Consider the following 13,127-nt stretch of genomic DNA (forward strand, 5'->3'; position numbering starts at 1 on the left):
CCGTAGTCCACGTGAACCCGAAGCATGGGATTAAAACTCCAAAGGAGATAGCTTTTCTTAGATGAATTGCTCCAGACGTCTCTTCCTTTGACTTCTTGTGTGCGGCGGCTATATAAAGAAGAAAAGCGAGATTCAAAAGGACACATCTACTTTTAGGCTTAGTTTTTCTTTTCCTATTTTTTCTGGGGTCAGACGCCTATGACTGGGGGCTTTTGGCTTTCTTCAGCCGCAACTTAGACTAGCTTAGGAGTTCACCTTTTCAATCTTTTGCTGTAGACGCCTTTGACGTTCGCTTTTGATTTGCTACAATTTTTCATCGCTTTTATCCCTTTTCTTGACTCTGTTCCAGGAGCGACTGAATATAAGAAAATGAACCAAGGGAATTTCCCATTTGTTCCTTAGTTTATTCGCATCGCTCCGCTCCTTGGAATTAATTGTTTGGATGTTTGCGTGGATGAAATCAATTAAATCGCGTGAGCTTGACATGATGAGGAGCGGCTAATTTTCTCCTCTACCCAAAGGGTGACGCGAGGGCGCGGTCCACCACATCTGTGAGATCTAATCAAGCTTTCATTATTTCTTCCAATTCGTTATTATTCGTGTGTTTTCTGAATTAATTGTTCATGGGTATTTGATTAATTGAATATCAACGGCCGGGTATTTGATTTAATTTAATAGCCTACTGCCACGTTAATTAAATAGAATCCGTAATTGTTCATTTAATTGACACCCCGTGGCAACCACCATAATTGGTTTTATGATGGGGAAACGCAGGATCTAGCTTAAATAAACCCTCTTAGCGTGTTTATTGGTTAGGGTTGGGTTCTTCTAGCTTTAATGCAATTGGGTAATTAAATTCGTACGGTCGTACCTAGGGTTGTTATCTGGTTAGGGAAGCAGTCAATGGTCGTACCTTGACTGTCGAAAAGGTAAGGAAGAACTGGTTGTCAGAGCTTATTGATAACTATAACCAATCTAGTGATGAATAGATGAAATATCTTTGCATCGATGATCATTTAATTGGACCGTGCCTGAGCAGTTGATCCTTTGGGTAGAACTTTTATCAATTGCTATTTTTATTGAATTGTGCTTTGTGAGTTAGTTCTGAATTTAGTTCGCTTTATTTTTATTTTACTTTTATTCTATTTATTTATCTCCCATTGAAAATCCCCCAGTTTTGTTCTACTAATTTGGAAAGAAATAATTTCCTACCCGCTCCCTGTGGAATCGACCCTACTTGCCATTGTATGCAAAATTAATATTTTTATAGACAAATCCGGTATATCGGATCAAGCAAACTCTTCGGGAACAGGGTGAATCAAGTAACCCATTGCACACCTAGGGTCCCTGCTCCAGTACTTGGATTTGTTTTATAATTATTTAATTGAGGTGGTAATTAGGATTTTTTAGTAATTATTATTGCACAGGTTCGGCACCTGTCAATATGCAATTTTGAAGTTTTCCTCCAAAATTTCCTACCATCCAAATTGATTTGAATAGGTGTGCACTTGACTATAAATCTCTTACATTCTTCACATATTTTCAATGTGGATTCATCACTAACTATTTCCAACAGTGATACTAGGGACATTCAAACTTTCGAACTTGGTTTACATCAAATGTCTTTCAAGACCACTAGGAAAATGACCGAATCCAAACAAACACACACACACAAGTTTTTCAACGGTGGCTAAAGACTTCAGAAGAGATTAATTCTTGGGGAACAAAAACATTTTCAACAAGCAATAAGCTATTTTAAAGATGAAATAATGGATGATTATACAGTATGGTTTGGCTGTCTCCAGTCTCCACCATTTTTGTGGTAAAAGTCCCTGGTGGTGATGATGCTCTTCTCATCCAAGTTGATGAGAAAAATTCAACATCCTGTACAACGTGGCTTTTCTGGTTCTGTAATGTAAACTAAACGAAAGTTAATTATAGTAAACCTCATGAAGTTAATTATAGTAAACCTCATGAAGTTTTGGTGGTCACTAAACTCTTAAATTGATATATTAGAGCTCATTCCGTCAAATGTTAATATTAATGCTAACTGAATGATCTCTACGTGCATTTGACATATGTTAAAGGACAAGGGCAATTTTGTCCAATCGCAAAGTAACAAATTTATGGGCCACTAATCTATTCAAATTGTACATTTTTTGCCACTAGAAGATTTTTTTTGTTTCAAATTGCTATCCGACTTAGCAAAGTGACATACTAGTTGTAATTCCATTGATTTTTCTCTTAAGATCTTTGTTTTTCACCTGATTCTGGATTTGGATCTTAGGTCAATTTTTTACCTTTTTTTTTCACCTAGAGTTTTAGAATTTTCAATAGTATAAAAAATAAAATTTAGAATCTATAAGAGTTGTTTTAATAGATTCTGATTTATAAGTTTTGATAAAATATCCAAATTATGTAATGAAGTTTTTGTGAATTAATTTCATATGAACCCTAAAACTAAATGAAAATAGTAGATATAATAATAAATTTTGAATGAAAAACTGTTAATATACTATTTTGGTTAGTTGAGTGACTGACTTGGAACAAAATAGTTAAGTGGTTCAAAGTGTATTATCTGTATAGTTCAGTGGCTATTTCTATCTGGACGAATTTACCCATGGTTTTGGCACATGCCATACACATGCAATTCATTCTATTAGGGTTAACATCAAATTTGGATGCAAGGACACTAATACAGTGACTATTTTGAATAAAAAAAAAAGATAATTGAGTGACTAAAAGCATACGAGCAAAGATAACTTAGTAACCATTGAAGCATTTTGCCTTTTCTGATAAAGTCAGGAGTTTCTTTGAACAAACATTGATAGATGATCTCGACAGAAATGCTTTAGTGGATTCCTCGGGTTGTGGGCTTCCTACTTGGTATTTTTGCACTTAGGGTATGTTTGGTTACCCAAAGAATTGAGGTTTAGAATTGGAATTGGGTCCCCAATTCTAATTCTCGTGTTTGGATCCTACCTTTAGTACAGAATTAGAATCGAATCGCAATTCCAAATCGATGGAATTTCATGGTTCCAATTCTTTGGCTGGACCAAAGAATTCCAATTCCAATTCCACGGCCAGATTCTTGTTGGGTCAACACGCCGATTTTAAATGGGTCAAAACTCAAAAACGGGTCAACTATAAAGCTAGATTAAGGAAACAAAGCTAGCTTCTTCCCCTGTCTGCATTAGCAAATAGCCATCTGCTCCAGCGTTCTCTGTCGCTGCCGCCGCCGCGCCTTCTTGTCCCAGCACCTCTGCCGTAACCCCTACAAGCCTTTCATCCCTCTTTTCCTCCCTCTGCCGCAACATCGAGTGGGTGAAATTTACAGATTGAGTTATATTTTGGTCTCCTTTCTTTCGTTTCCTATTAATCTTGAATTGTGCCTCCTGCTTTTACCTTTGCCGCCACTTCCATTGCCGTGAGGAGCGAAGGGACGTTTGAGCAGTGTGAGGCCGGCCCCAATTCAAATCAAAAGTGTGAGAGAGCCGGTGCAGCAGTGGTCAGTCTGTATTTTGTACCATTTGCAACGTAACCCTCCCTCTGCCTCTGAACCTATTATTCCTGCCTCAGTATCATTTGCAGTTGCAGTACTCCCCTCCTTCCTTGCGGATGCTACACTCTCTATCATCAACTTTCCTCCTGCGTCTCACATGATAGTCCTTTACCTCAGCCCAATCCCCAAGATATTTTTGTAAAAAAAAAAAAAAAAAAACTCTCCATTCATCTCAGCACCGATTATAGTAACAGTATTGAAAGACCCTTTTCTCTTCTCTCTCCGTTCCTCAGAGAGAGAGCAAAAAAAAAATCTCTCTGCTTTCACGAAACACCAACCACGACTGCCCACTGCCCGCTGCCCGCTCTATTTTTAATTTTGTCAGAGCCTAAGGCAATTAATAAAGTAGAGTGAGTTGCCCCTTTCCACTCCTCCATTCCAGCTGTAATTATGTCCCTCACGAAATCAATTTCCATCTCTCTTTGGGAATGTAAAGGAGACTTGTTAGAAAATGAAATGGGAGACTTGCCTTTGAGCTCTTGCCAAAAGGTGGATCAATGTATGAAGAAACATTGGAGACTTACAAATTTCATGATTAGATCTCTTTGATGCTGGAGAAGTTGCTTCTTGTATTGAATTTCTCAGTTTTAGCTGACGTTAACCACATTAATTCTTCATTCATTTGTCAATGAGCTGAATCCAGAATTATGCACCTTTTGTTGTTCTGCATCAGGGGCCTCTCTGTACTTTATTAGTTGAGGCAATCTGTCCTTACAGCGAAATTCTGCGCACCAGTCCCCACTGCAAGAAGATCTTCTCACGCAATCTTCTGAAGAAGTGATGTTGGAAATGGTGGTCAACTGCTGTGGTTTTTAGAAAAAATGCTACGAACTTTGTGAATAAGTGTTAAATCTCTTTTTGGTGTGGCCTTATGTATATTACCTGACCTCGTTTCCTTCATGATCAAGTGTGGTGACAACTTCTACCTTAGCCTGAGAGAAACTTGTGACTCTTCCTTATGTTGTAGTGTTACTTGTCAAATACTTTACATAGGAGATAATGCAGGCAACGAAGCTTCTGTTGTTACATGTTCTGTATTTCTTTGGATAATGTTTTTTCCTTGCATATAGTAAAGGAGCCTTATTTTGACTTTAAGGTAGCACGTGAAATATATCTGAGGCGTCTTTACTATGAAAACAACAGAGTTTATGTAGAGCAACTTCGACTCAATAAACATTGTTTTACTGTTTTATGTACAAATTTAAGAGAGCATTGTGGGTTGAGGGATACTATAAATATTACAGTTGAAGAAGCAGTTGTAATGTTTCTCTATGTTCTTGCTCATAACTTTAATAATTGCACTGTCAATTTTAATTTCATAAGATCAGGTGAAACAGTTAGTTGATACTTTAATATAGAGTAGGTTTTTAATTTTCTAAAATTTAAAGTTCCTAACTTAGAAAAAAAATCAAGGTTTTAACTTGATAAATATGTACTTTTTAAGCTAGAATATGTAATTAGTTTTTATTTAATATAATTTAATTAAGAATTTTTTTTTAGAAAAGGAACTAATTAGCTTTTTCTTTAAAACTTTAGTAACAATTAGTTAAATGCAAGAAAAAATAAATTATTAAAGGCACTAATTGGTTTTTTCCTTGAAGTTTTAGTAACAATTAGCTAAATGTTAAAAATTTATTAGAGAGGAAAAAGAAAAAAGAAAAATTTTATGTAAGCAAATGTTAGATGAAAACAATTCTAATTCTTAATGAATTCTTCTACTGTCCAAACAAAGAATTTGGGATTCGAAATGAATTCTGTATCAATTCTATGCATTTCTCAAACAAAAGAATTACAATGTTTTGGAATTCCAATTCATAGTATTCTAATTCTATAGGTCTTTTTGCTGGGCTGTGTTTGGAGGTGTATCCAATCTGGAAGCTGTCCCAAATGCCCGTTAAGCTGGACTGATGCGATGAACCTTGCGACCTTCAGCTTGAGTTCAGCATCCTTCTTTTTCTTCTCCTTTAACTTTCTTGGTGCCTGAAGTATTTTCGATGGTCACTAAAAAGGGATTAAATCCGTCTTTAAATTATAGGTCAGGGATTTGAACATCACCTACAATGAAACAAAATTGAAAAGAGATGTCATAGTGCCTCTTTAGTCTAATCAAATTTGTACACCTGTTAGTCTCTTTTACAGTCTTTTTAGACTCCCCTCTCTGTAGAATAGAATAAATTAGATTATACAAATATTATCGTTACCGGAAAAAAAAAGTACCCCTCATTTCTTCTACTTCTGTTTTTGTTTTGAGACATCTTTCCGCCATCCCTCCATTTTTCTTCTTTGCTACTGCAACATTTTACATACATATACCATATATATACGTACCATTTCGCCAAAGGATCGTTTTCTCTCTCTGTTTTTTTTTTTTTTTTGATTGCTCTCCGGATTATATATATAATCTATACAGTTGGTGGGAGGAAAAAATATACTAAGAAAGAGAGGTGGCAGTTACACAAAAAGTGAAGTGGCACGTATAATCTAGGTGTCAAAAGCTACCTTCGGATGAAGAGCCCAACGCTGACAAGAGACACCTTACCGGATATGGGACAAGGACGGTCATCAGGTGGACCGTCCCTGAGCTATTCATAGCCAAGATTTGATCCCAAAAATTTATATGGTTCAAATCATATCTTATACCTCGTTTTTAATAACGTGTGTGAAATTCATAAAAATTTGTTCTAAAATTACACATTGTACAAACAAAGTTACGTCATGTGAAAATAAAGTTACGTGCTGTGCAAAAATGTGCATGACAATTAAGTGTCATATTTTTTATTTTAAAACGTTTTAAAATATTTATCATGTTAAAAAGATTAAAATATATTTTAATTTTTCTTTTCAATATAACCCTTCTTCTTCTTAATCATATGTATGCTATCTATTCAAATTTAAATTTTAAATTTATAAAATTCAAATTAAAAAAAATACAAACATCACATTCAGATCACTATTTTTGAAAAGTTAAATTCTCAAAATATAACTAAATAATCGGAACGGAGGAAGTAATTGCAATTCTGCAATGCATCAATCAAGCTTTACTTTTCTTGAGGTGATCGGAGCACTACATTTCCATTTCTTGATGCTTTTTTAACCGGTGGATGGGGAACCAAATGCTAGATTTTGGTGGGGTAACGGAGAAAAGGAAAACACTGTACACTGGACAAGCAAGAAGAGAATCTCTGAAGTAAAAGGAAAAGGAGGATTGGGATTTAGGAATCTAGTGGCTTTCAACACAGCCTTGCCAAAAAAAAAAACTTGGAGATTCAGAACACCTCCAAATTTGTTAGTAAGTAAGGTAATGAAAGCTAAATACATGAGACATCAAAGCTGGTTGGAGAAGGAACCCCAAAGACAGCATCATGGTGCTAGAAAAGCATCCACAATGGGGATATCAAAGTCACCAAGCAAGTGATGGTGCCTTTCCGAATTGGGAAGTATAAGGACGAGATCCTTTGCAATGTCGTTCCCATGCAAGCTTCTCACATTTTGTTGGGACGGCCATGGCAATATGACAAGAAGACTACTCATGATGGCTTTACCAACAAGTATTCTTTCTTGCACCACAACAAGAAGATGATACTTGTTCCTCTCACCCCTCAGCAGGTGCATGAAGATCAATTGCGATTGCAACAGAAGCATGAACGAGAGTTGGCCAAGAAATCAACCGATTCTAAAGCAATCATTAAGGCACCAGTCGAGAGGACATCTACCCCTGGATCATCTGGTCAAATGAAGAAACGGCCCAACTTGCTTGCCAAGAGTAGGGAAGTTCGCAAGTTACTTTTGTCTAAGCAAGAAACATTTCTGTATTTTTGCATGCAAACAAGATTACCGGGATTAAGATACACAATTAATCTTGCAGAATACTTGCAACCCAGCGCATTTGTTTGTTCCTGTACATGGACAACGTATGCATAAAAACAATGAAACGTCAAATTCAAAGCTTGATTAGCTTTGTTTGTTTTGCTAATTTTTTTGTACGGACAAGACAAAAACCTAGTTTAATTAGCTTAAGTAGTAGAGAATTATTAAGGAAATTGCCGCCGCATATGCTTCGACCCTTGCTCTAAAATCGAACCAGGATTTGGGTTCAGCCCTTTTTAGTGGTTAATACGTATTTCTATGCACAAGACAGCAGGTTTTTCAACCTTTTACAGCTCTCTTGTCTAGAGAATTTTGTGTATAACAACCACAACTTCATAGAAAATGACAACCACTATGGTGTTGTATCTTAATTGTCAGGAACGGTTGCACCTGATCCCACCTTGCTTGAGATCTTGAGGTCGCAGTCGCAAATATGCAACAATTTATGCATACCTACCAAATTTAACTTAATATGAAGTTTGATTAATGAATGCCCCAGGGTGCGGGATGATTTAGGTGTTAATTTGTTATAAAAGTGAAGTTAATTTGAAAAATTATCGAAATGTAGTAGTGCTTATGGATTTATGGCGTAAGTTAGATGTAAATTTGGGTGCATTAACCATTCGGGCACCTATCATAAAAATTCATTAACAAAAACCGAGGGTCTGTTTTGAATTAACTTGTTTTTAATAACATATATGTTTTAGTAAAACTAGAGTAACACAAAAAAAAGGTCAAAAGACATTAAAAACAAAAAATCATAGCACCATTCCACTACATTATCACGCTTCTTCCTCAAACACGAACTTAAATATACTCTCCTGTTCTTTCATCCATTAGATGTGAGAAATATGATGAGCAGTTTTCATGCCCATATGTTATCGTTGTCATTATCATTACTATATAAAAAGTATCATGAGTTTTGATAGGTTGGAGTGTAAGTGTAAATATTCTTGTGATCTTAGTTTTTATTATTCCAATTATACTCTCATTAATTGATAATTGAAGTTTCATATCATGCTCTTTTTAATTTATTATGATGATTAAAATTTATTATATTATATCTATTGATTTAGAAGATAATAATTGTCGATGAAAAGATAAAATGTTGAGCGTTAGAGACTAAGCAAGATTTGGTCTTAATTTTCCATTTGTCCAAAATACCTTTCTCTCTAATAATTAGATTTATTATATTTTAATAATAACAGTAATTGTAGCAACTAAGAATAAAAACTGTAACCTTAAGTATGTTTGAATCATGAAGACCAAAAACAAAATATAACACTCCAAACTAATGTGTATCTTTGCATTCTATTTTCAATTTTTTATTTTCATTAAAAATTCTTGATGAATCATAGCCTAATTAAATTTTCAAATCTTCAAAAATATTACTATTAAGACCAAAACAAGGTTCTCTTAGGACAATAGAATCTTTGTCATTGTGTTTTATGCTAGATTCTGTCATTGTTTTTTATACTAGATTCTACCCAAAAAATAAAAAATTAAAGAAAACAAATGAAGAAAGAAAAACTCAATTATCTCTACCAATAAAATTTCAGTTCTCAAAAAATGAACAGTTAGATGGGAAAATTTTATATATGGTAAATCATCTATACTCCATTATTAATAAAAATAACACACAAAATAATATAAAGAGTTCAACTTCAAAGAATATACATCTCTTTATTTTTTTTTCCAAAAAGGGTACACATAACTTTATATTAAGGAATTTCATCAACATATTGACAAATTCAACTTACATAACATGAAAAATAATAATGGTAGATAGAGCATGCAACCGATATTTATGCAAATAATTATTTTTTATTTTATTTTATTTCAATTTTTTTCCCTCCTACCCCTCCTCATAACTTTTTCATCCCCAACCATTAGGTACAGAATTTCAATCTTGAAGCGGAGAGAACTCTAAAACTCCTACCCTGACCACTAAGAAAACCCCAGTGGTTAGCAAATAATTAACTTTTACTTAGCATGCAAATTTAGATCCCAATTCTAAAAGAAAAATAAAATTGTTTATATATCTAATTAAAAATCAAATAAAATTAATGGTATTATCATAATTTATTTGTCATGAAAAAAATAAAAGAAGTAATTAGAAATATCAATATTACATTATACATATAAGTCAATATATTGATACTTCTGGCAAATCATTTCATATTTGGTCAAATCCTTTTTTAAATGTTAATTTTTCATCTTCTTTAATTAATTGTCCTTAAAATCATTATTTTAAATTCAAAGAGACCAAATGTATCCTCATTTTTTAAAAATTCCTTGGAGATTTTATATGAATTTGTAGATATAACATTTGTGAACTATTTTTTTGCTTTTAAAATAGTGGTTTTAAGGATGATTAATTAAAGAAGATAAAGAAATTAAAGAAAAATAGAAAACATGAAAATATTAAATTTGTTAAAATAATTTCTACAAATAAATTTTAATGTTTAAGAAAAATTATATTTTATGATATTATAATCATTTGCATGCATATAAGAAGAGAAATAAATACATATTTTATACATATTTTATAATATTAATATGATGTTATAATCCATATTTTATGATATTAATTTGGCTGTTTTAGGTATGGCCTGCGGCGCTGATAGAAATAAATACTGCCTTTTTCTTACTGACAAGAAAACAAAAATGTTATCATTCAAAAGAAGAGAAAATGAAAAGAAAAAGAGGCAGGAGAAGAAACCAAATTAAGAAGTTTGAAATTTATGGCACCCAATAAGCAAGAAAACAACCAACTGCTCCTAGAGGAGCTGATGACCAAGAGAGTCATAAGGCTTTACGTGGGTGCAGATTAAGGGATCGAATCCCTTGGTTTGCATTCTAAAAATCTAGAATTTCTTGGAAAGTTGGACCCGTGGTGGTTTGGTTTAGTCCCCCGGAGTTTTCTCTTAGGCTTGGACTCCTTTGGATCATACCCCTCCTCCAATTATAGAGTAGGAGTTAATGTTTTAAAACCCGGACCGTCAATTGAAACGGTGAAATGAAAGGGTCGAGGTTCAATCGGTTAGACCGGTTCAACCTCGGTTCAATGAATTTTTTAAAAAATAATTTATATAAATATATATATATATATATATGCACAAAATAAGACATGCAATAGACTAATTTAAAACTTTATATGATGAAAAGTTTACTAGTTTTGAATAACTTGGATTTTCAAAAATAAATTTTTAAAATTATAAGTTAAAACAAATAAATTTCATTTCAATTTCAATTATATCTACCAAAATAATCTTAAATCTAACCCAAAAATATCACAATATTTTGAAATTATACAAAATTCACATCTATGAGAATTTGACATTGTGAACTTAAATTTTAATTTACGTCTTTGGGATTTAGAGATTGCAATTTTAAAAAAAAAGTTTGGAGTTCGAAGGAAGTCAAAAGAATCGAAAATAGAAATGCAAACTTGATAAGAAACAAAAAATGAGATAAAAGTGAGTGGTTGTAGCATTATATAATTTGGGTTAAAGAAAAATAATTCTTGTTTAACTTTTTTTCAATTTAATGGACAAAAACAAAATTAAAAAGATGAAAGAAAACATCAATAAATTAAAACTAAAGAGGTTTGATTAAAAAGGGAGTGACAAAAAAAAAAAAGAGGAGAGAGAGAGTGTGTGTGTGTGTTAAAGATTAAAAAGAAAGAGTCATGAGAGAATGAGATTTTGTAAGAAAGATGGAAAAAAGAAATATGGATATTTGTTATATATATATATAAGTTATAAAAAAAAACAAATAAGATATGATGGTGCAATGGTTACTATATTGGTTATACCTTACAAAGGTCTTGAATTCGAATCTTGATAGAAGCATTTTGCAAAACTTAAAAAAAAAAAAAAAAAAAAAAAGATGGGAAACTTGAAAACCGGTTCAATCCAGTTCAGCAGTTTTCACGGTTTTGACCGGGTTTGACTAGTTTTCTGAAAAAGACAACACTACCATAGAATCGGACCGATGCCATGGCCGGTTTACGGTTCAACGAGTCGAATCGGGCGGTCCGGCCCGGTTTTCAAAACACTGGTAGGAGTAGGTTTTCTAGACCCGTAGTGGTTTGGTTTGATTTAGTTTGGTTCGGTTCCCGGAAGTGCCCCTTTTGGGCCTTGGTCCCTTTGGATCACACCCCTCCCCCTCCCATAGAGCAGGAATATATTAGATTAGAATCTACCGTATTCGGGAAAAAAAATAAGCAAGAAAACGTCTACTTGTATGCATATGCTTGCAACCACGACTATCCTTTTATTAGTTCATGCTTGTGTTATTTTTATCTTTTTACTCTTTTGCAGTAGCATATGATTAAATTTTGACCATTAGAAATGATATGTTGTTTACGCATTCCCAGCCTAGACGGCTCTACATGAGGCACCTTGCAAATTGTTGACTTTGATCATGTTTTTAACACAGTCCTTTTGTCGATCAATGGAATGGAAATTGTTGCATTCCTCTTTGCTTAGAGGATGATCTAGCAGTTTTTGCTTAGACACGTACATGCATCACCAATAGTTTTGAAATCATTAGCCTTTGAACGAGCAGGTATGGATTTTGTCATTCTTCGCAGCTATTGATATATTCAAAAATGAATACATGGGTAGAAAAAAGATGGAAGATAGAGATTCGTCTCACATGCTTGCCAGAAATTTCTAATGTGTAAAACTTAAGCAAGACCATAAAAAAAAAATGAAGAAAGATATATGGTGGAGACTGAAGAGTCCTTTTATTCTTCTCTCGTGGTCTTTACGCTTTACTCTTGAACTGACTATTTACTTCTTCATAATTTAACCTGGAAGATTGTGGAAAGCATTTGTTGGAAATCTCAAATCTTGATATTAGTAAGATTTGAATAAAGAGAAAAAACATATGGAACTTTCGAATTCCTGGACTTCAAGAATTGATGTGTATTAGTGTATGACCCTTTTAATTGTGAAACTAGAAACTAATAAGAATACCTTGGTAACTCATGGAAGACAACTTTTCAATTGGAAAATAGGAATGTTATAGACAATGTAATTTTAAATTTACTGAGTACTTCTAGTCACAGTTTTCTCAAGTTTATCGTTATTCTGGCTTCTTATCACTATATTTTAGATATCTGTAATCCCTAATTTTTAAACAGTTATACGAATCTTTAAAATCCCAAACAATGCACAGTAACAATTGAAAAAGTTTCTTATAAGATTGTAATTAATTGTAATGACTGTGAATTAGTCGGGCCCCGTAAGGATCGACCCGAACACCCCTGTGTCAAAAAAAAAAAAAAGAGTAACGTCTGTGAATACGACTAGAATCATTTTTTCATTTATTGGTCTCCATTCTGATTTTCTCCACCTATGTTTCTGGCAATGCTTTGATCAGACATGCTATTCCAACTTGATAGATTACGCGCCAGTGAGGTCTGCCAGCGGTCTTCGAAGGTAGTGGAAATTTGTGCTGTTGGTTACCTATGTCAACTTACTGTTAATAAGACGCTTCACCAGTAACTGATAGATTATGAGTTCAAGTCATCAAGAGAATAAGTGAAAAACTACTGTTGATCCTTTTAAAAAGAAAAATGTCAACCTATTGGACTGCAGGTTTCTCCACAAATTGCACCAGTCTTCCATCCTCATTCTATCTTTATACTCAAAATATTACTGATAACATCAGCACCTACTCAATACCC

The 13,127-nt window shown here is 33.6% G+C and overlaps 1 long non-coding RNA gene across 1 annotated transcript; it reads left to right on the plus strand.

Annotated features, from left to right (window-relative positions):
• Positions 1–4,762, plus strand: LOC140013904 (uncharacterized). Its single transcript, XR_011820750.1, has 2 exons — positions 1–551; positions 4,236–4,762. It is a non-coding gene; the product is annotated as an uncharacterized lncRNA (long non-coding RNA).
• Positions 4,763–13,127: the final 8,365 nt, after the last annotated feature.

This window comes from Coffea arabica, chromosome 8c, assembly GCF_036785885.1.
Source record: "Coffea arabica cultivar ET-39 chromosome 8c, Coffea Arabica ET-39 HiFi, whole genome shotgun sequence".
Taxonomy (NCBI): domain Eukaryota; kingdom Viridiplantae; phylum Streptophyta; class Magnoliopsida; order Gentianales; family Rubiaceae; genus Coffea; species Coffea arabica.